Source organism: Chiloscyllium plagiosum, unplaced genomic scaffold (genome assembly GCF_037043375.1).
Source record: "Chiloscyllium plagiosum isolate Xiang-an unplaced genomic scaffold, Cpla_swu_hap1 HiC_scaffold_39, whole genome shotgun sequence".
In the NCBI taxonomy this organism is placed as follows: Eukaryota; Metazoa; Chordata; class Chondrichthyes; order Orectolobiformes; family Hemiscylliidae; genus Chiloscyllium; species Chiloscyllium plagiosum.
This window is the reverse complement of record NW_028270177.1, coordinates 63,864,879-63,884,819: the sequence shown is the minus strand read 5'-3', so window position 1 is coordinate 63,884,819 and position 19,941 is coordinate 63,864,879. Positions and strand designations below refer to the sequence as shown.

The following is a 19,941-nucleotide window of genomic DNA, read 5'->3' as shown; positions in this document are numbered from 1 at the left end:
ACATGACCTGCCTTTCATGAATCCATGCTGTGTCTGCTCAATGAGACAGTTTCTACCCAGATATCTCACCACTACTTCCTTGAGGTTCAAGCATTTTCTCCACAACAGAAGTTAAGCTAACATTTTGTAAAATAGTGGCACCACATTTGAGCTTCCATTCTGTCAAAACCATCCCAGGATCCAACAACTTTTAGTGAATTATCACAAGATCTATTTGTTATTGACCCCCCCCCCCTTCCCTCCCCACCATCTCTTTCATTCCATCAGGGCCAGGCGACCCATCTACCTTTAGGCTGTTATCTTTCCCAGCATTACCTCTTTACTGAGAATGATTGCTTCTCTGTCCTCATCTGCCATTGCCTCCATAGGCCTGCGACAATGAGAGTACATAGACAGTATGTTCCTGTTAAGGCAAGGCTGGTAGGTGTAAAGAATGCTGCCTGGTCAAGAAAATGAAGGAGGGATATGGCAGGTACAGAGAGCTGTGTTTGTGTGAATCCCTAGAGGAGTGTAGGGGCAGTAGGAGGTAAACCATGAGGGTGAAAAGGGGACATGAGATAGCTTTCGGAAATAGGTTTAAGGAGAATCCAAAGTGATTGTACAACTACACTAAGGACAAACGAGTAACCAGGCAGAGAATAGGTACCCGCAAAAATCATCAAGGCTGTCTGTGGAACCGCAGGAGATCAGAGAGATTCTGTATGAGCGGAGAGGTTTTACAAACAAAATGTGCACATCGGAAAACACAAAGTTGAACGTTTCAGTCTCGTGTTTTCAGTAAACGGGGAATTGCCTCAGTGTGGCTGCAGGCATGAGTGCGCGCCGCCATCTTTATTCGGGGCAAGAATTCAATGGACACGTGCGGAGCCGCCAGCTTTGTAGGGAGCAAGGTGCAGCCAGGCGCATGTGCAGTCTTTCTCTGGTACAGAGTCATTTGGCAGGATCTGCACGGAGCACATTCAATCTCAGAGAAATGGATGTTTATTTCTGGATTTGTTTCATCATTCATTTAAATGATTTGGTATCGTAAATGAGTTTGCAGGTCATACAAAATTGGAGGTATTGTGGACAATGAAGAAGGTTACCTCAGATTACAATAAGATATTGATCAGATGGGGTTTAATTTAGATAAATGTGAGGTGCTGCGTTTTGAAAAAGCAAATCAGGGCAGGACTTATACACTGAATGGCAAGGCCCTGGAGATGTTTGCGGAACAAAGAGACCTTGGATTGCAGATTCATAGTCCTTGCATGTCAAGTTGCAGGTCGATAGGATGATGAAGAAGGTGTTCAGTATATTTTCCATTATTGGTTAGAGCATTGAGTATAGGATGTGGGAGGTTATGTTGCTGTACAGGATATTCGTTAGGCGACTTTTGGAATATTGTGTGCAGTTCTGGCCTGCCTCCTATCAGAAGGGTGCTGTGAAACTTGAAAGGTTTCAAAAAAGAATTACAAGGATGTTGTTCGGGTTGGAGGATTTGAGCTGAAGGGTGAGGCATAAAAGGCTGGGGCTGTTTTCCCTGGAGTGCCATAGGCTGAGTGGTGATATGATGGAGGTTTATACAATCATGAGGGGCATGAATAGAGTAAATGAATAAGGTGTTTTCCCTGGAGTGGTGGTGCCCAGATGTAGAGGGCATTTAGGGTGAACGGAGAAAATTTCAAAGGGGCCTAAAGGACAACTCTTTCATGCAGTGGGTGGAATGAATGCCAGAGGAAGTGGTGGAGGCTAGTACAATTAAAACATGTTAAAGGCATCTATATAGACACATGATATGATTAGGAAGCATTTACAGGGATATGGGCCAAGTGCTGGCAAATGGGAATAGATTAGGTTTGGATACCTGGTTGGCGTGGATGAGTCAGACCGAAGGGTCTGTGTTGGTGCTATACATCTCTATGTCTGTGAGATCATAACAGCTTACACTGTTCTGCTTCATCTCTGGGCTCCCTCATGACCACTTTGTCAATATCTAGCTTCCTCAGTCTCGAACAATGGGTGTATATTTGGTCTGTTTAGTATTTTACTATTACTTTTACAGACATTTTTGTAAGTTAATTTTTCACTGCCGCCCAGCCCCTGACCATGTGCTGCTTAATAATTTTTTTCTGGAAAATATTTGACAGTCAAGAATTCTTTTTTCCAATAAGCAAGTGCATTTTCCTTCCATTTCTAACTATCAAATTCTGCACCATTTTCATTCCCTCTAATCCATTTTGCACTCCCTGAAACATCAACTGTGTTTCTCCTTCCACAGATACCAGTGATTAATGCCAAAGCCCTGTTGCCTGTGGAGAGGGTGATGTTTGACTTTCTTGTACAGCTGCAGTTTGTGTGGTGAAGGTGCTCCCACAATGTGGTTGGGTAAGACACATTACAGAGTATTCATTACAGCAACAGTGATGATTTGAAGATAATGTCCAATTAAAGAACAGTTTGTAGTTTTGTTATCCTGCTTATAATTTCACAAAAATATTATTGGGAACTTTAGACATAAGGCCAGAGAAGGATGATATTAGGTCAGGTGACCAAAAGCATTGCCAAATAAGCAGGTTTTGAGGAATGTCTAAAGGAGGAAAGCAGATCTGTGAGGTTTTTGCTGTGAATTTCAGACCTTTTTGCTTTGGCAACTGTAAAAAGAGCCACACAGGTGAGGTAATGAATTAACAGATCATTGGGAGTCTCGAACAGAATGGGTTGTTGAGGTCTCAAAGGGTGTGTGTTGCAGCGAGCTCGGGATGATCACAACCAGGAATTGAATCAAGAGTGAGAATTTTAAATTGAGGGATGTGGGCCGGATGCTGGCAGGTGAGACTAGATTGGATTGGGATATCTGGTCGGCATGGACGGGTTGGATTGAAGGGTCTGTTTCCATGCTGTACATCTCTGTGGCTCTATGTTGTTGATTATGAATAGGAGCCTTTTGATGGATCGACAAATTTTGGTATGAGGGAGTACTTCGGCAGCATAGATATAGTGTTTCTTGAGATTACAGGGAGGTTGAATGTGGGCAACTGGCCAGGAGTGTGTTTGGATAATGAAGTCTAGAGATAACACAAGGTGGATGAGAGTATATGAGCTGATACAAGGGTAGAATCAGCTAGAAATTGTGATCTTGGAGTGGGACTGGGCTGTCGCTCTCACCTCACCTCTAGGATTCAGCTGGTTGCCAGATTGTGAATCAGGGCGGTAACACAATCGGGAGCTGAGTGGCCCTGGTGGAGCCTAAAGTGAGTGTCGCTCAGCTGGCTGTTGTTGAGCAGCTGCTGCTTGGTAGCCCTGTTGATGACACCTTCCATCACTTTACTGCTGATCGAGTGTGGACTGACAGAGGGAAATTGCCTGGGTTGGATTGCCCTGTGTTTTTGTGTTGAACATCCCTGAGCAATGTTCCACATTGTCGGTCGATGACAGTGCTGGAGCGGTACTTGGCTTGGTGGGTGGCAAGTTCTGGAGCACAAGCCATCAGTATTATTGCCAGAATATTGGCAGGGCCCGTAGCCTTTGCACTACTTAACCATTTCTTGATGTTGTTCAAACTGAATCGATCTGGCTTAAACCTCACATCTCTGATGTTAGAAACCACTGGAGAAGGCTGAGATGGAGCATCCCACTTTGCACTTCTGGCTGCAGATTGCTGCAAATGCTGTCATCTTATCTGGTGCATGGATGTGTGAGGCTCCTCCATCAGTAAGGGTGGGGATATCTGTGATGCTTCCTCCAGTGAGTTGTTTAATTGTCCATCACCGTTCACAACTGGATGTGGGAGAACTGCAGAGCTCCGATCTGTTCCATTGGTTGTGGGCTCGTTTAGCTCTGTTGCTTGCTGCTGATGCTGTTTGATATGCAGATGGTCCTGTTTGATAGCTTCACCAGGTTGGCACTTCATTTTTAGGTCTGCCTGGTGCTGCTCATGGCATGCCCTCCTTTCCTGTCCATTGTGATGGGTGAGTGCGGGATTTACAAACCCATGAGATTACAGATTGTGCTGGAGTATAGCCCTGCTGCTGTTGATGTCGCACAGTGCCTCAGAGATACCCAGTTTGAGATCCTACATCTCTTCAAAGTCTGTCCCATTTAGAACGGTGATAGTGTCACTCAACACAATGGAGGTTTTTCTCAACTTTAAGGCAAGACTTTGTCTCCAAAAGGAATGTGTGATGGTCGCTCTTACTGATACTGTCATGGCCAGATGTATCTGCAGTTGGTCAATTCATAACAATGAGATCAAGTATGTTTTTCCATCTTGGTTCCCTCACCACCTGCTGCAGACTCAGTTGAGCAGCTATGTCCTTTAGGACCTGGCCAGCTCAGTCAGTAATTCTGTTGCAGAGCTAGTCTCGATTGTGGACATTGAAATCCTGTACCCAGAGTACGTTTGACACCATTTTATTGCCTCAGTGCTTCCTCCAAATGTTGTTCAACATGAAGGAGAACTGATCCGTCAGCCATGGGAGGACAGGACGTGGTAATCAGCAGGAGCCATGAAATATCCTGGTCTCCGGAGTCAATGCTGAGTACTCCAAGGGCAAATCCTCTCTGTCTGTGCCACGACCTCTGCCTGGTCTGTCCTGCTGGTGGGGCAGGACATATCCAGAGATTTCAGGAGAAAGTGAAGACTGCAGATGCTGGAGATCAGAGTCAAGAGTCTGGTGCAGGAAAAGCACAGCAGGTCAGGCTGATGTAGGGCTTAGGCTCGAAACGTCGATTCTCCTGCTCCTCGGATACTGCCTGACTGTTGTGCTTTTCCAGCACCACACTCTCGACATCTAGATATGGTGATGTTGGTGTCCGGTCATTGTTTCTAAGGGATGATTCCGTGAGTATGAGTATGTCAGGCTCTTCCTTGATTGGTCTGTGAGACAGCTCTCCACATTTTGGCACCAAAATCCAGATGTTAGTCTGGAGGACGTTGCACCATCGAGAGGGCTGATTCTGTGGTTGTATTAAATGGTGCCTTCTTAGATGCCGAGTGGTCCATCCAGTTTCATTCCTTTGTTGAGACTTTGCAGTGATTAATATAGTGAGTAGCTGGCTGGGCCACTGTCAGGTTGGCAGGTTTTTGTTCCGCCATTGACAATGATTCCATGGAGATCAGGAGATTCCTAATTCCAGGTATTTTTTCTTGAATTCAGATTCCACATCTGCCAAGATGGGATTCGAACCAGGACTTTAGTCGTTTGTTTTAATATTTTGGATAAAATTTAAACACATTACGTTTGTTCACTCACTTTAAATATCGCTTACCCAGGTTTTGTTTCTTTGTGAAACACTGTTCATTATCCTGTCTCCTCCATTCTTCCCTCAACAACAAGAGTTTGGAGTACATGGAGTTTCTCTGTCACTGAGACTGAGATAATCCGATCTGCTGCATCCCTCCCTCCCACTAGCCCAGTGAGTCAAACTGCCTCACGTGGTGCTCCCGGTTTTTGTCCTAAACTTGCATCTTTCTCCAACCTCATGTCAAGCCTTATAAGAGCTCATCTTGACCTTTTACCCTAATCTCACTAAACCATAGACTTTCCAACTCTCATTCCTCCTCCTCCTCCTCCTCCTCCTCCTCCTCCTCCTCCTCATCAGTCTCCCTCACCGATTCATAGATATTGTTCCTTGTTCTGTCTTTTCTGGTTATGTCCTTCTCTCCCAAAATCCTGCTCCATCTCCACTCTCCCTTTCCTTTCTGAATTCCTTGCATTTGGTGTCCTTGGTCCCTTCTGGATTTTATGTACATACTACCAGGAGGTGACATTGTGCAAAAGTACCATGTTGGGTTTCACATGTACACTGACAATGCCCAGCTGTCCCTCTTCATTACTCCACTGTTACTCAGTTATCAAACTGCTTACCACATTCCCACTACTCGATTAGGTGCAGTTTCCTCCCATGAAACATTGTAGTGGTTAAACCCGTTGCCTGATAAATTCCTTTCCCTTACTGCTGAGCCCCTCTCTCTCACTGGGAACTATGCAGCAGAACTACACTCTTCACAGTATTGCAGTTATATCTGACGTGAAGCTGACCTTCTGATCAGACATCTACACAATCCCAAACACCAGGAATTCCAATCTCTTAAACATTGCTTGTCTCCTCCTCACCCCAGCTCCATTGCGACTGAAACCCCTTACCCGTGTCTGTGTTGCCTTAAACTTGACGAATCCAAAGCAGAACCCTTAATTCTTTGACTGGCTCAGAATTTGGTTTCAGGCTCCCCTCTCAGTATTTACGTTCAGACACTTCAGTACTTATTCTGTCAAACCCCTTAAGAATCTGGTGGTGCGGTCTGATTGTGGCTGGTGGAAATGGCAGAGGCTGATGTGTTGTATCTGGGTGGAAGCTGAGGACTTGGTGGGGGGGGGTGTTCTATCCTTGTTGGAGATGTGGGTTTCAAAGGCAGAGGTGCAGGAAGTGGAGGAGATATAGTGGATGGTATTGACCACATGGGAGGGGAAATTGCAGTCCTTGAAGTACGGGGCCATTTGGTATATTCTGGCCTCACTGGAACACTGAAGTAAGCATGAGACAGAGATGTTGGCCAGGAAACAGGCTCGTGTGTTATAAAGTGGCAGGCAACTGGAAGCTTGGGGTCTGTTTTTGCAACAGAACGTAGATCATCTGTTGCCATTTCCGCCAAGGCCACTGAGATGCTGCCAGACACCAGTTCCTGTCCCCTCCATTAACAGCTATGCACCCTCCCAGCCAGATCATAATCCACTCCTTTGTCTTTCCAAAAGTTCCAGTCTCTCTCTGGGTTCTGTCCCTGCCTATTATTTACTGTTTAACCCCTATCTCCTGCGTACAAAGATCTGCAGGTTAGTTTAATTGGCCAAGCTAAATTTCCCATAGTGTTCAGGGATGTGTAGGTTAGGTGCATTAGTCAGGTGAAATATACAGAAATAGGGTAGGGGAATGGGTCTGGGTGGGATACACTTCGGAGGTCCTGACAGTGTGGTCTGTTTCCACACTGTCAGGATCCTAATTTTCCCAGCTCCCATCAGTTCTGAGGCAGGGCCACTGGACAGATTTCTGTTCCCAGATGCTGCCAGACCTGCTGAGCTTTCCCAGCACCTTCTGCTTATTGTTCCTGATTGACACCATCCATACACCTTCCAGGTTTGATTCAGACAGGGGGAGGATCCCACTTCGGACCAATAGGAAAAGGTGGCGGGACTGGTAGACAAGTCGAACCAGCTGGTCATCCAAACAATGGGAGTGAATGAGGGGCGTTGCCATTGGGATGACAGGTCACCAGTAACTCGGCAGATGCAGTGCCATGTGACTCGGCTGTTGGTGAATGTGGGAGAGGCAAACAGGGAAGGGGAGAGTGGCCTCGGAGACACAGAGATAATGAGTCACTTTAGACTGGGAAGTTTTAATTACACTCTGTGCGATTCGTAAGTCTGAATTAGAAACTCTAAATCCCGCGTTTGCAGCAGATTGGAAAACGGCTGCGGCCCTCAGGCGGTGAAAGGTCCTGGGGTATGGCCGCCATTTTTATTGGAGGCAAGATACAGTGAGGCACATGTGCATGTCCCCTTCCTAGGATGGGTTGGGGGTGGGGGGGGGGAAGCGTACGATTTCAAGAGAGGCATTTACAGATCAAGCACATACCAAGAGAAAAGTATGTCTTTATATTCTTCCTGCACTGACTGTGAGTTTTGTTTTGTGAATTCATTTCATAGGATATTAAATCCTAATAATTGTGGCTGGGATCTCAAAGCAAGTTTTTACAGTCAATGGAGTCATCAGGATCTGAATATCATTAGCATTTAATTGTGGAAGGAGAAAGGTTTGTCTGTTCTGTTTGAGGGAAGATATCTCCAATATTTTTGTTAAGCAGAAAGATGTACAAATTCGTGGTTGGATCACCCATTGGGTGTGTGCTCTGTTCTGGACCCTGCAGCTGAGGAAGGAGATATTGGCCTGAGAGGGAGCACAGATTTATCCAAATTACACCTCGCCTCTTTGGAAGAACTCTCAGATTGAGACCCAATCATCCACTTTATGAAAAACTTCATATTTTCAATTACCTTCAAACTTCCCATTTAAAGTCCTTTCGGACTCAAATTCCAGTACCTATTCAGGTGGAATGTTGCAGCTTCTGACAACTGTCTGTTCATTCAGAAACTGCTGAGGTCCATGTTGACTCTGGGGTTACAAAGGGCTGAATTGAAAGATGTGGTGCTGTCCCTGAGCTCCCATTGAGATGCATTGGAACAGTACAGGAGGCTGAGGGCAATGTAGGTATGAGCAGACAATGAAAATGACAGGGCTGCAATGAGAGTGCTGCTTGGCTCAATGAGAGTGTTTTGGAGTTGGGTGTAAACAGACTGATGTGAGACAGGGAGAAGGTGAAGCTGAAACTCAGTTTTAGTTCAGGCCTTTCAGAAATTCACATGGTCCCAATGGAAACAGCCAGTTTTTAAGTGATACCTGTGGAGTATTTGTTAACAGTTTTTAAAGTATTTTTCCTGAGGGCAGTTGAGAGTTAATCACATTGCTGTGGGTCTGGAGTCACATGTTGGCCAGACCAGGTGAGGATGACCGTTTCCTTCCCTACAGGACATTAGTGAACCAGGTGGGTTTCTAACAATCGACAATAGTTTCATGGTCATCATTCGCCTTTTCATTCTAGATTGTATTCAATTCCGATGCCACCATCAGCCATGTTGGGATTCTATCCCTAATCCTCGGAACATTGCACATGTCACTCATCTGGCAGGAATACCATTAAGCCATTGCCTCCCTTTTAGCAATGCTTAAAAGAAAGTTCCATCATTCTAGGTGTACAATGTGAGATAAAATACTGCAACGTCCATGTGTCAGCCTCTCCGAAAGGTCAATCAACAGAAATTTGTTTGGGGGGAAATATTTCACTTTTTTTGGGGGGCTTATTAAACAAAAAATGAATCCAAATAAAAATCCTATGCCACGGACATGTAATTTCTGAAGCTGGAGGGGGATTACAGAGACAGGGAGGGTTGTGGGGCCAGAGGGAGATTGTTGTCCAAACATAACTGTGGTGTACATGGACTGCAGCATTTCAGGGAGGCGGTTAACCACCACTTTCTCCAGGACAAGTGAAGGTGGCCAATAAATACTGGTCTGGGCAGCAAAGGCAACCCCCAGTGAATAAAACCAAGCAGTGACCTCTCTGAGCTGACTTGCTGTGAAGTTAAAAACCTCTCTGGAAATGGAGTGGGAAGAGAAGAGAAACAGAGACATTTCACAGCTGCCCTCAGAGAGACCTCATCCTTGGAAGTACTCCGAGCCGGGGATCAGCTCAATGAGTTTCAGTCTCTTCAAATATCAATCTTAGTCGGTTTTATTTTATTCAATCTACAATAGTGAGTAAGGTGAGGATTTATTTGTAATGTCTTATGGTCTCTTGATTAAATATTTAAGATATGAAACGTAAGCATTAAGTTATTCTCGGGCAGTATTTTTCAAGCAGTAAGACTGTGCCTTTGTCTTGGTCTGTACATTGTTAAGGCGGAGAGATGGCCTGTTGTAGAGTGGCGTGCTGTTCCTGTCGGATGTGGTAGATTAGGGAGAGTTTCAATGATCCTGATGATTGTCTGCAGGAAGTGTGATTGCTAATCCTATTGGATCGCATGGATTGGTGGAGGAGTGATTAAAGGCAGCGAGGAATTGACAGTAGCCGGGGGCTGTGATAGGTCGCAGTGTCAGGAATGCAGGATACTGCAGACAGTCAGGTAGATGGATTACCGCCAGGAAAGCTAGGAGGGGTAGGCAGGAACTGCAGGAGTCTCCTGTGGCTATCCCCATCTCGGACAAATAGAAACGAAACGAAAATCGCTTCTCAATAATCGCTCTAGACAAATTCAGGAAAACAAAGTTTTATTAATAAGTCTGCAGAGTTGGGCACCCTTGAAAAAAAAAGGCGCGCTGAGGCTTACAAAGTCTCCCATTATATACAGTACAAGTCCCTCCCCTCCTTGACTTTAACGAGCCATGAGGTTCACATTCTTAAAAACATCATTATTCTCCAATTTGCACTCTTATCACAAAGTCTGCAACAAATGTCTTCAGAGTCTCTAAAGTTGTTGTTTTTCTCACCCTGTAGTCTTATCAGTCAAAGACTTATTCTTCTCTGTCTGTGCTAGCGGTCTTATCAATCTGTAGCAGATGTCTCTCGAGTCGTTTCCCTATCCTGCAGTCTTATCAGTCAAGGACTCATCCTTCCCTGCCTGTGTTAATGGTTTCATCAATCAAGGGCCTGTTTGTTTTTTTACTCTGCTCACAAATTGTCAGCATTCTGCACAATTTAAACTATTCTACTTTTGAGTATATAAAATGTTCTAGAAAAGAAACAAACGTTTTGTCTTTTATTATAGATCAGTCTGTGGTCCAGGCACATCTAAAAGTTTAAACCGAAATTACCTCTCACATATACTGTTTTGGAAAATGTAGGTGAGCGGGAAAAGATTTAAAAGGGATCTAAGGGGCATCTTATTCATGTTGAGGGCATTGCAAGTATGGAATGAACTGCCAGAGGAAGGGGTGGAGGCTAGTACAATTGCAGCATTTAAAAGGCATTTGATTGGGTACATGAAGAGGAAGGTTTTAGAGGGATAAGGGTGAACCGCTGGCAAATGGGACTCCGTTAACACACTCCGTTATTGGTCAATGCAGTGAATACAGAAGCTGGGACGTCATACTGTGGCTGGACAGGACGTTGATTAAGCCACTTCTGGAATTCCGTTTTCAGTTTGAATTTCCCCGTTCTGGGAAGGATGTTGTGAAACCTGAAAAGGTTTGGACAAGATTTACAAAAACGTTGCCAGGATTGGAGGATTTGGCCTACAGGGAGAGGCTGAATAGGCTGGGGCTATTTTATCTGGAGAGTCAAAGACTGAGAGGTGACTTCATGAAGATTTATAAAATCATGACGGGCGTGGATAAGGTGAGCAGCTGGCGTCCTTTTCCCTCAGGTTAGGTGGGTCCAAAACTAGAGCACATGGGTTGAAGTTGAGAGGGCAAAGATTTAAAAGGGATCTAAGTGGCAACGTTTTCAAGCTGAGTGTGGTGTGTGTATGGGATGAAGTAGTGGAGGCTGACAAAATCACAACATTTAAAAGGATTCCAATTGGGTACATGAATAAGAAGGGTTTCGATGGATACAGGCCAATAGATGGTAAATGGGAATCCATTAGTTTAGGATTCCTTGTTGGCACGGACGAATTGGACCGAAGGTCTGTTTCTTTGATCTTAATAAATTAAGATGCATTCCTCTATTTTGTGGAGAGCTAGCTGAAGCACAGATAATTATCCTTGGAGCTGAGAAGGTGAAGCAGTGATTTCGATCTGGTGCAGATTTGGCTCCAAGGTCTTGAATTTGCAGAGAGAGAGAGGAATTGTTAACACTGTCACAATTTTTAGTAACTACTTTCAAGTAATTGGCAAATAATACAAGGTGAAAATGTGAACACTATTTTACTCAGTAAGTTCTGAGCATCTGGAACAGTCTGAACGACACAGATTCAGCAGGTATTCTGAAACAGACTTGGAATTTACTTTTTAAGGAAAGATTTGGGGGGCTGTGGGCACATGGGAGGGGACTTGGGACAGACTTGCAGCATCTCCAGAGGGAGAGAGTACAGCCCCAATGGGCTGAATAGCCCCCAGGCCCTGTGCTCTGTGATACTGCCCCATTCACTGTGAATGATGAAGCTCATCCCAGGGCAGAGAGAGGGATTAGCCCTCCACTCTCATCACAATGGTGTCTGGCTGATTGACCGCAGCTCTAGACCAATGGGAGCAGAGTCTGTGTGGTCCTGCAGCTAATGGGATTGAATGAGGGGTGTGGCCAGCAAGACAACACCTGTCCATGAGCTGTGCAGGTGCAGTGTCACTGGGTGGGGTTGGGAGAGACAGCAGAGACTGGGACAGATGCTGTTGGACCTGAATTACAAACTCCCGGTAAATTAAAACCAAAAGAACTGCGGAAGATGTAAATCAGAAACAACAACCAGGAGGTTCTGGAAAAGCTCAGCAAGTCTGGCAGCATCTGTGAAGAGAAATCAGAGTTAAAGTTTAAGATCCGGTGTCCCTTCCACAGAACAGATGTTACTGAGAATAAAAGTCAGTTTGTGCAGAAGATAGTGTGGGGGGAGGATAAAAGGAGTAAAGGATAGGTGGGGATAGAGTGAGAAGAACAGTTGGATAAAGGATAACCATCTGGCTGGGGGAGGGTGACTAGCTGTTAATGGAGACTGTTAGTGGCTAACCATAGGTAATGTGTAATGGCAGGCTGTGAGAACACGGCCTGGTGTGTGGGGTAGGGGCTACGACATGACGTTGTTAACCTATGGTTAGCCACTGTCTCCATTGTAAGCTGTTGCCCACCTATATCACTCCACGATTGAAGCTGCCAAGGACACAAACCTTTGGAATATCCTCCCGAACCCCCTCTGTCCGCCTGAAAGATGTATCTAAATATCGTTCTCTTTAATCAATGTTTCCATCATTCATGAAGCATTTTTGGAGATTTGTCAATGTGAAAGGCTCCATACAATGCAGGTAGTTGTTGTTATTGTCTGACATCAGGAGAAACAGGGATGAGCCCTCTCTTTCTTACACCTGATGAACAACAGCAAAAGCAGGAAGCACTGAGCATGCTCCAGCGCACAATGGGCCTCGGATTATTGATGTCAGCGCAGGACCAATAAGAGTGGGGGAACGGGGGCCAGAGGTGCTAGTTGGGCCTTCAACCAATAGGAGTGACTGAGGGGCGGGACAATTCTCAACCACGTGATAAACTTCACTGACAGCACAGTGTTGTTGTGGCCAAGGCATTGGCAATGTGTGAAGGTGAAGGGCAGGGGAAAGGAAAGACATATTGACCAGGAAGAGAAGGAAATTTTCATGGTATGGGATGAGAGGTTTTACAGAACTTAGTGCATATTCTAAAACGCAAATTTGAAAATCCCAAATTCTGCACCATTTTCCCTCCCTATAATGCATTTTGCATTCCCTGAAATATCAACTGTGTGTTTCTCCCTCCACAGATACCAATGATCAGTGCCAAAGCCCCATTGCCTGTGGAGAAGTTGATGTTTGACTTCCTTGTACAGCTGCAGTTCGTGTGGTGAAGGTGCTTCCACAATGTGTTTGGTAAGAGCTGTTTTAGATTATTCACTCAGCGACAGTGAAGAGTTCACAATGTATGTGCAAATCGTCAACAGTTTGTTTTTTTTTATCATGTTTATAATTCCACAGAAATACTATTGAGAACTTCTGACGTAAGGCCACAAATGGGAATATTAGGTCAGGTGCTCAAAAGAATGGCCAAATAAACAGGTTTTCAGGAATACCTTAAAGGAGGAAAGCAGGTCTGAGAGGGTTAAGGTGGGAATTCCAGACCGTGTTGTCTTGGTAACAGTAGAAACAGCCAGACAGATGAAGCAATGAATGAACACATCGTTGGGAGTCTGAAAGAAAATCAGTTGTCGGGGTCTCACAGGTTGTGTGGTGCAGGGAGACAGGGATATTCACAGCCAGGATTTACATCAAGGGTGAGAATTTTAAATTGTTGCTTGTTAATAGGAGCCTTTTGATGGATCAACAAGTTTTGGTACAAGTGAGCACTAGGGCAGAAGGGTTTTAGATACTCTTGAGATTACATGTAAGTTGAATGTGGGAGGTTGGCCAGGAGTGTGTTTGGATAATGAAGTCTGGAGATAACACAGGGATAGACGAGTATTTCAGTAAATGAGCTGAGACTAGGGTGGAGTTGGGTGATGTCACTAATGTAGGAATAGTGCTTTCGGAGTTGGGCTGCTCCTCTTCTTCATCACTCCCCCTCCCCAGTTCACAGATATTGTTCCTTGTTCTATCTGTCTGTCTTTTCTGGTTATGTCCTTCTCTCCCATTCTGCTGCAAACTAATATTTGACCCTACCGTTGTTGGAAAAACCTGCTCCATCCCAACTCTCCCTTTCCTTTCTTAATTCCTTGTATTTGGTGTCCCTTAAGGATCTCTCCTCGGTCCCTCCTGTTTCTCGTCTACATACTTCCAGGAGGTGACATTGTCCAAAAGCACCGTGTTAGGTTTCACATGTACACTGACAATGCCCAGCTCTCCCTCACCATCATCGCTCTTCATTACTCAGTGATCAAACTGCTCATCACGCTCCCACTATGCGATTGGCTGCAATTTCCTGCAACGGAACGTTGCAATGGTTAAAGCCATTGTCTTCAGTTGCTATTACAAATTACTTTCCCTTATTGCTGAGCCCCTCCCTCCCACTGGGAACTATCTGAGACAGAACCGCACCCTTCACAATATTGCTCTCATATCTGACCCCAAGATGATCTTCTGATCAGACATCTACACAATCACAAACACCAGGAATTTCAAACTCTTAAAATGTTGCTTATCTCCACCTCACCCCAGCTCCATTGCTACTGAAACCCCTGACCTGTGTCAGTGTTGCCTTAAACTTGACGAATCCAAAACAGAACCCGTGATTCCGTGAGTGACCCAGAATCTGGTTCCAGACTCCCTCATGATGGGAAACATCCGCTCAGTATTTCCCCTGTCAAACTCCTTAAGAATCCTACATGTTACAATGCGATCACCTCTCATTCTTCCCAAATCCAGTAAGTAGAGACCCAATTTCTTCAGCCTTTTCTTAAAAGATAATCCCTGCACTGGGTTCATCCCAGTCAATTTTCTGTGAAATGCCTCTGATGAAATGACACATTTCCTTAAATAAAGGGACCAAAACATCTGTCATTACTCCAGATGTGGTCTCACTCGCACTTTATAAAGTTACTCTCAGGTATATACTCCAAACAACTCCGTTTAAACTTGCACAGATGTTGTTGGAAATGCTCAGCAGGTCATGCAACATCTGTGAAGAAAAAATCAGTTAAAGTTTCGGGTCTGGTCACACTTCCTCAGATAAGTTAATTCTAATTTCTTTTCACAGATGCTGCTAGACCTGAGCTTTTCCAGAAACTTCTGTTTCTCTTCCTGGTTTACAGCATCTTCAGTTGTTTCGGTTTTCATATCCTTTAAACTTGCCATCTCTCCTATAGAATTTGTCATTTCCACCTTGGAAAAAAGATTCATATTTGTTTGGTCTCCCCTACCTGGGAAAAAAAGAAACCATGACTAGTCACCCTATCATTGCTCCTCATAATTTTATAAAGTTTGATAAAGCCACCTAAAGTGTCCAGTGCTGCAGGGAAATAGCCTCAGCCTATTCAGCCCCTCCCTATGGTTCAAATGTTCCAATACTGGCAATACCCTGGAAAAACTTTTCTGAACTCTTGCAAGTTTCCCAACATCTTTCCTATAGCAGGGAGACTGGAATTGAAAGCAGTATGGGATTCCAAAAGTGGCCGAGCCAATAAACTGTACAACCGAAGCATGATCTCCCAACTCCTATACTCAATGCACTGCCCAATAACAGCTAGTATACCGCACACCACCTTCACTGACCTGTCTACCTTCAACCCCACTTTCAAGGAACTATCCACCCACACTGCATGGTCTGTTTGTCTGTCAACACTTCCCAGGAACTTGTCATTAAGAGGTTGAGTCCTATTCTCGTAACATCTTTCTGAAATCAGGGAGAACACAATTGAATGCAGTATTCTAAAACTGGCCTCACCAATGCCCTACTCAGCCACAACATGGCCTCCTAACCCCTATACTCAGTGATAGAATCCCTACAGTGTGGAAGCAGGCCTTTCGGCCCATGAGACCATACCAACCATCGGAACAGCATTCCACCCTAACTCTGTAACCTACCATTACCCAAAGCTAATCCAGCTAACCTGCATGTCTTCGGATTTGTGGGCGGAAATTAAGAGCACCCAGAGGAAGCCCACGCAGACACACGGGGAGAATGTGCAAACACCACACAGAGAGTGGAATCGAATCGAATCAGCACATTCCATTCAATGTTAGTGTCCCAAATGCCACTTTCAGCACCTGATCTCCCTGAAACTCTACTTTCCAAGAACTATACAGTTGTTCTGAGCCCTCCAGAGGGAATTAAGGTGAGGAGGAGAAAACAGGAACAGGGTTGAGTTTTAGATCTATAAAATAACTCTCCATCTTCCCCCTCTGTTCCCCCCGTCTCTCCCGCTCTGTCTGCTCCCCCCCTCCGTCTCCCCCCACTCTGTCCGTCCCTTCCCTCTGTCGGCCTGTTTTACCCCCCCTCCCGTCGGCCTGTTCCCCCTTTCTGTCAGCCTCCCCCCATTCCCCCTGTCTGTTCCCCTCCTCTCTAATCCCACTTTCTGTCCCCACCCGTCTCTGTGCCGCCCTCTCTGTCACCCCCCCTTTTTCCCCAGCCATTTCTGTCTCACCCCTCTCGATCCACACACCCCCTGTCTGCCTACCCTCCCTCCCAGTCCCCTAGTTCTGTACTCCCCCCACTGCAGGGCAAATATCTTGTCTATTTACCATATCCATGCCCAGCCTGATTTTAAAAATCTCTTTCAGGTCACCATTCAGCCTCTGACGCTCCAGGGAAAACAACCTATCCAACCCTGGCAACATGCTATAATTCTTTTCTGATCTCTTTAAAGTTTAAGAACATCCATCTGATAGGAAGGAGAACAGAATGATATGGAATATTGATTCAGCAACTTTTGTAATGTCCTGTACAGCCGCAATATGACCTTCCAACCCCTATACTAAATGCTCTGACCAATAAAGACAAGCAGACCAACTGCCGTCTTCACTATCCAATCTACTTGCTACTCTACTGTCAATGAACTATGAACCTGCACTCCAAGGACTCTTTATTTAGCAGCACGCCCCAGGAACTTGCTATTAACTGTATAAATCCTGCTAAAGTTTGCTTTTCCAAAATGCAGCAGCTCGCATTTTTCTAAACTGAACTCCTCAGTCCATTCACCCATCTGATTCAGATCCTCTTGTACTCTGAGGTAATCTTTTCACTGTCTACTACACCTCCCATTTTGGTGTCACCTGCAAACGTACTTACAATACCTCTTATGTTTCCATCCAAATCATGGATATAAATGGCAAAAAGTAGTGGATCCAGCTCCGATCCTTGTGACACTCCACTGGTCACAGGCCTCCAGCCTGAAAAGCACCCTCTGCCTTCTACCTTCGGGCCAGTTCTGTACTCCATTCGATCTAACCTTGCTGACCAGTCTCCCATGAGGAACCTTGTCAAACACGTTACTGAAGTCTATGTAGACCATATCCATGCTCTGACCTCAGCAATCCACTTTGTTACTTCTTCAAAAAAACTGAGTCAAATTCATGAGATATGATTTCCCATGCACAAAGCTGTTATTAGTATCCAGGATTTAACTCTGTACATTGGGGTCTGCGTTGCCCAGTTATAGGTGTTAATGTTCTGGATGAAGTTCAAGTACACCAGCATTTTGTCAGTGAGTGTGTATTGAGTCTTGTTAATGTCACCAATACAGGTGAGTTCCTTTTGAAAGGCAGTGCCTGTATCCCTTGCCCACCAGGAAATAGTGTAAGTGTCCTTACCTCTGGACTAGGAGGATCAGGCTCAGAGTTGAGTAACAGCATCTTTGAAGAGGCTGATTAGTAAACCTGCCCAAGCCACCAGGCCATACTGTCTCCCAGCTGTCCCTGCCTGAGCCTCCAAACAGAACCTTCCTGTAGTTTCTCTCCTGTCAGACTCTCCCATTGCTCAGTTTGTCCAGTATCCCCTCCTGCTGCTGCACTGATCCTGTCCCTCACTGACCTGTCCATCCCTCAGTGTCCTCCGCATTCATTCATTGTTAACAATCCCATTGACCCAGTCCTCCAGCCCCGCCCCTCCCGTCGATAGAGACGGCTCAGTGGTTAGCACTGCTTCCTCACAGCACCAGGTACCCGGGTTCGATTCCGGCCACGGCGACTGTCTGTGTGGAGTTTGCGCATTCTCCCCGTGTCTGAGCGGGTTTCCTTCGGGTGCTCCGGTTTCCTCCCACAATCCAAAGATGCCCAGGTCAGGTGAATTGGCCATTCTAAATTGCCCATAGTATTAGTTACATTAGTTAGGGGGAATGGGTTGGTCTGGACTTGTTTGGCCGTAGGGCCTGTTTTCATACTGTAGGGATTCAGATATATCGGGCAGCAGCTGCTGTCAATAACTGGACTCCTGTATGATCGGGACCACGTGCTGTAGGAGGGGAGACCAGTGCATGGGTGCAGTGCTGGCAACTGTGGGAGTATGCGCAGTATAGATCAGTGCCTGGGAAGGAGTCTGTGGGTGTGAGGGATTAATCTATCATTAGCAGCTTCATCCCTCTGGGAGCAGGACCCAGAGGAATGGCCCTTTTCTTGCTACCCTGACATGTGATCAGACTATCAGTGGTGCAGCGTTTTGCAGAACGTTATCAGAACTCTTTTGTGAAGATTCAGGGTTGTTATGGAAAGGGACAAGGATGGGTCTGCAGTTAGAATTCTAATTTGGCTCATTTTAGTAAGATGGGTCTTGGCCAGAGTGTGCAGGAAGCAGTGTCTGCAGGATGGTTCTCATCAGGAGCTAGGAAACTGAATTCGAAGAAAGAGTGTGTGAGAACTGGGTGTGGAGGAAAGGAGTGGGGGATTGGTTTGGATTTCAGTTCACAGAAGAGAGAAATTGTGAGACTGAGGTTTAAAGCTTTGGGGGAACAAGGAAACTACAGTTTAATCTGCAATTGTCTTATGAATTTCCATCCTGTATTAACAGTGGTAACTTGTGTGCTCTGTTGTATGGTACTGAAAGGGTGGATTTGCGGATGAGAAATACAAATTGAACTTCATGTTCAGATCTGATCGTTACTTGAGCCGTGCCGATCTGAATATCATTGGCCTTTTCATCTGGAAGGAAAGGTGTGCATTCTGTCTGTGGGCGAATATTTCAAATCTCAGTGTGAGTGCAAAAGTACTGAGACACAGCCAAGTCCATGTCAGCATGGGGAGAGAGATTTCATTTGTTTTTGAAAGTCTAAAAAATCATGGCACATTTCCCAGGAACAATTAAGCCACAACTTTGCTTTGTAGAAGGACAAGTCTTTAATTAACCATGCAACCAGAAAGACACAAGGATACCTGCACCATGGGAAACACTATGAAAACGGGATTGTTGTAAAGGAGTTCATTCTCGATCATGGATTGTAATCCATTAGCGTTGTCACGTCGGTTCCAGCACCGTGGGGAAATACTGGAAATATGATGAATGTAATGTAGGTTTCAGTTATTAAACTGTAAAAAGTGCAGAACAATTTACAAGGATGTTGCCAGGGGTCTGTGTTATAGGGAGAGGTTGGACAAGTGAGGATTTTATGTTTAGAGCAGAGGAAACTGAGGGGGTTATTTTCTCGAAGTGTATAAGACCATGAGAGGCCTGGATAAGGTGAATGCACTCAGTCTTTTTCCCAGGAACTCAAGGATTGGACGGCTTGATTGGATCAATTTAAGGTTAGAGGAGAAAGAATAAAAGGGAAGCTGAGGGGCAACTGTTTTACACAGAGGGTGGTATGTATATGGAATGAGCTGCCAGTGGAAGTGGTTCAGGCAGGAACACTCAACAGGTAAAAGACATTTGGACAAATACATGGATAGGAAAGGGTCAGAAGCAAATGGGTCAAGTGCAGGGAAATGGGGTTAGCGTGGATGGACATTCTGGTCGGCATGGGCCAGTGTGGGCCAAAGGGCTTGTCTCTGCTGTCGGATTCTATAACTCTAAGTGCATTTGCTATTTCTCCCGCTAACTCTGTTGGTATCCTGGGATGTATTCCATTCGGGCATCGAGACTTGTCTATCTTTAGCTCCATTAGCTTGCCCAGCTCTAACTCTTTCACGATAATGGTTATCTAGGTCCTCACCTTCCTCAGTCTCCTTATCAATTACTGGCATGTTCTTCGTATCCTCCACTGTGAAGACTGACTGCTGTGTCCTCAGATTCCTGAACCCTGCTGGATAGGAATA

General features: G+C 45.3%; 1 long non-coding RNA gene across 1 annotated transcript in view; it reads left to right on the top strand.

The window, feature by feature from the left end:
* The window catches only part of LOC148138740 (uncharacterized), a 32,878-nt gene that overhangs the window by 9,750 nt on the left and 3,187 nt on the right, over window positions 1–19,941 (top strand). Inside the window, exons 4-5 of the long non-coding RNA XR_015753806.1 lie at window positions 2,261–2,367; window positions 13,032–13,137. This is a non-coding gene — a long non-coding RNA (uncharacterized LOC148138740). The remainder of the gene's footprint in view (window positions 1–2,260; window positions 2,368–13,031; window positions 13,138–19,941) is intronic.